A 4,609-nucleotide genomic window follows, 5' to 3' on the forward strand; every position below is an offset into this window, starting at 1 on the left:
TGCTCTCCAGACCTCAGCCTATGCATCGCTTCCTCTGATTGTAAATTTGTATCCTTTAATATCCTCTGCAATAAACTGGTAATCTAGTCACTCAACTGTTCTCCTGAGTTCTGTGAGCTGCTCAAGCTGTTTGATCCAACCCGAAGAAGTGGCTACAGAAAACCTCCAATTTACAGCCCATGAGTCAGAGGCCCAGGGAACAACTTGGATTCTTTTATTGGTGTCTGAAGTAGCATGTCAGGGGGAGTCCTGCAGGTCCTGGTACTAATTCCAGCTAGATGGTATCAGACCTGGATCATTGTAAGATACTCTGCTGGTGTTGTGGAATTGCTTAGCAGGGGAAAACACAACACCAAAAACGACATTTGGAGTACAGAGTATTCTGTGCATAATGAGTAAAGGAAAACAAGAGTGTTTTTATTTTGCTCTTTTATGGGGTTTTATGGCAGAAGAGCCTCATTACCATTGAAACTATTTCTAGTTTCTTCCTATCTTGCTGTATCTGACACCTGCTACTGACTCAGTCTCTACGAGGCGGGGCTACCTGGATTCCACCTGACTTACACTCGTATCCCTAATTGCCCCCAGCATATGCTTCACCATCTTAGCCCAACCCGTCTGACCACTCACAGCTCTCCAAAAATACCTGGAGTATTTCTTATCCATGACCCTTGTTCTATCTTGGGTGTTTAATGCATACCTTGCCTCATTTCCATATTCCTGAGAGATGACAAATGTCCACCTTCTATGAAGCCTGACTTCCCACATCAACAGGATCTCCTCTCTCTTGAGCCGACGGAACACTTTGTTCATGCTCCTGCTCTCCCTTTAGAGTTTCTTTACTGTGAAGAGCATGGGTTTTAGGGCCAAATCAATCTCCACTTACTATGGGACTGCAGGTAAGTACCCTAACATTACAGAATCACAGACTCTCTTGTAAAATGGGGAGTGAGGTAAGATCTAGACCCAACCTGTGGAATGATTGTGAGGATAAAATGCAACAAAGTTCATAAAGAGACCAGTCCAGAGCCAGCACAGGGATGGATGGTAACTATTATTATTATTACTCCTCTTGAGTGAGATATGAACTAAAATATAGACAATAACTAAAGAAAAGTCATGCCTAACATATGGCAGAAGTTCAGTAACTGTTGACTTGCATTTAAAGACTAGAAAAATCATCATTTGAGAAATGTTCTTCTACCCAAAGCTGGGCCACCTGCTGTGTTAAGAGAGACTCTATATGGTGCTGTCTTAGAGGTTTTTCTGCTCCAATAACCAAGAAGTCTGTCACTGCTGATTTACCACAGTAACAAACATGTTTAAACACAGTAACAAACACAAAACATCAGAGCAGGAAATAAGTACCCTGAGCTTGCCAACTGTCAGAAAAATGCTAACTTGCGTGAATATTTTCTTGGTTTCTGTTTTAAAAACATGAGGGCTGATGTACTAAAATTTGTGATCCAAAATTAAACAGAGTATGACACAAATAACAGTGTCTATGTTTTGGCTGTGTAACCCTTCCCACTTCGTTTGATGGAACTTGGGGAAAGGGACCGTGACGTCCATGACTGTTTGATCAGCGACACGTCCTGTAGTATGATTTTGGGACAGCCCAGTACGATGGGCTGCTCTCGTTAGGAAAATTTGAGTTGTATGCTGGGCATGGCTAAACACCAAAACCCATGCTAACACGACGAATAGCACAGAGCTCAGGAGAGGTCATTTTCCTTAACTCGAGCACATTAACAGCAAAACTCATTCTAAAAATCCTATTTCCCTGGGGCTTACCATTAACAGTTCAAACCCTAGACAGCCAATAAATAGAAAAGAGAATTTGGGGATGAAATAGGAGCAAATGGGAAGCTCAAAGGCCCTCACAATGGTGTTGAATCTAAAAAGATCTAGAAACATCCCAGTAGGTATTCACCTAGTAATTCCTGCTTCCCGTGTGGTCCTAAATACTTTCCTCTTTAACTTCTGAACTGAACTGTTACCTCTCTAATCCTCTAGACTCCCAACTCTCTCTCTCCCCAGACTCCAAGTTCAGGATGAAGACTATGCTCTTCCCATGTCAAGCACTTGGCCCGGGTCATTCTCAACAGCTGAAGCGGGTTTGGACTGTTATATGTCTCAGGAAATTACTCATCACAATATATTCGATATATTCTCATTAGCAATCTCTCATGGAAAATATACCCAGGTACCACAGAATGAAATTCTACCCTTCCGCCTTCCTCCTTGTTTTTTTAAATTTTCTCATTTATAAAATCGGCATAACAATGGCAAACTCCTTGGAAAATTTTTGAGAGGATTAAATAGGAATATTCGTGCACAGTTCCTGGTACCTCATAAATCCTCTACAGAGTGCACAAAACATTTAAGTATTGTCTCCTTCATTATGCCATTCAGCAACTATTGATTGAACCTCTATTTTGCACAAGGCCTGGAGGTGAAAAAGACCATCATCACTGCCCTCAAGCTGCTTTCATGCTGGAAAGGGAAATGTGCTTTCCTACAAAACAAGACCAAAAGCAGTAGATGCGGTGAGAGCTTTGAAGGGATGATGTCATTCAGTCTGGGACAGAGGAAGAGGGTGTCAGGAAGGCTGTGCAGGGAAGGAAACTAGTCTTGAAGGATTTGGCGATTAGCAAAGAAGGTAGGAGGAGAACACTGAAGAGACCCAGAGATCAAAGACTTGTGTGTCTGAGAAATTAAAGGGGGCCACAAAGCGATTTAGAATGCGTGGACACAAGGAGACACGAGGCTGCAAGCGAGGAAGGAGGCTGGTTGAGAGCCTGTCCAAGAGCTCCCGTGCTAGGGTCACAAAGTTGAATTCCACCCTGAAGGAAATGGGTAGGCGCAGAAAATATTAAGGGAGAGCTGGGGAATGACAGGATTAAGTCCACATTTTTAAGAGATTACTGGCAGAAGCCAGAATGGATTAGAGGAGATTATATAAAAGAAAGGGGACCCGTGAGGGTGTCCCCGCAGTGGTCACAGCGAGCTAGGTAACCCAGATGGGAGAGGGAAAAGAAAGCTTAAGAACCAGGTTTTTAATGCTAACCCTTTGTTTTTCATTCCATCAAAATGATCTTACTCAGGGTTGCTTTTTCCGTATTTAGAGTTTTAAAAAATGTTGTTCAGTGAGATTCCACGTTGCTAAAATAATGTGTTTTATGTAGGGCTTTACACTTCGTCTTCAGGGTGAGAACTTGTAAAATCCTGTGACTGGCCTGGTGAGCGCTTCCAGTCTCAGGGCAAACGGCTACCGTATGTGTTTTGCATGTTTCCTACCTTTTATCCTGCCCAGCATTGTAAATGCCTCACAGGCAGCAAAACAAAACACATGAGCGAACCGCATCAGACTGTAAAGCTTCTGCACAGCAAACAATCAACAAAGTGAAAAGGCAGCCCATGGAATGGGAGAGAATCTTCACAAGTCAAAATTCTGAAAGAGGTTACTATTCAAAATACATGAAGAACTCACACAATTTAATAGCAGAGAGAGAGAGAGAGAATTTAAAAAGGGCAAAGGACCTAAAGAGACATTTTTCCAAAGAAGACATACAAACGATCTACACACGAAAAGGTGCTCCAAATCCAGGCTCCTCAGAAAAATGCAAATGAATGAAATGAGATGTCGCCTGATACCTCTTGGGCTGGCCATCATCAAAAAGACAAGAAATAACATGTGTCAGTGAGGGTGTGGAGAAAAGGGAGCCCTTGCGCACTGTTGGCAGGAATGCAAATGGGTGCAGCCTCTGTGGAAAACAGCTAGAGATTCCTCATGAAATTTAAAAAAAAAAAAATTAGAATTACCGTATGATCCAGCAATTCCACGGCTGGGTATATATCTGAAGGGGGACACTCTCGCTACAGCAAAAAGAGTTATGCGAATGGAAACAACCCAGGTGTCTATCCACGGCTGAGTAGATGAAGAAGATGGGGTGGATGTTCCATGGGACGTTATTCAGTCATTTAAGACAACAGCACACCAACCTCCAGGACAACCTCCATAGTAAGCCCACGGAAGATACATCCTGCATCATCTCACTCGTCTGTGGAAACTAAAAAAGACAAACTCAGAGACACAGAGATTCAAATGGTGGTTGCCAGAGGCTGAGGGGTGAGAAAAAATGGGGAGATGTTTCCCCAAGGGTGCAGACATTCCATTATAAGATGAAGAAGTTCTAGGGATATACCGAAGTACAGCACCATGACTGTAGTTAACAACATCGTATTGTATACTTGAAATGTGCCAAGACAGTAGGTCTGAAGTGTTCTCATCCTGCCCACACACAAATGGCCACCATGTGAGGTGGCAGGTGTGGTAACTAATTTGATTGTGGTTATCATTTCACAATATACACGTGTATGAAATCATTACATTATACATCTTAAATTAATACAATTTTATGAGTAGGTTGTGTTTCCATAGAGCTGGGAGAAAAAAAGCAGATGCACAAATGACTCAGGACAAGTACTAAAAAGACAGGTAGTAAGTTTCATTCTTGCTTAGCAGATTACACCCCTGAGGAAGGTCTAGAATTTGCCCGAGGCCACCCACCCGATTAGAGGCAGAGCTGGGCTACCCCACATACAG

The sequence above is a fragment of the Mustela nivalis genome (assembly GCF_964662115.1).
Source record: "Mustela nivalis genome assembly, chromosome: 2".
Taxonomy (NCBI): domain Eukaryota; kingdom Metazoa; phylum Chordata; class Mammalia; order Carnivora; family Mustelidae; genus Mustela; species Mustela nivalis.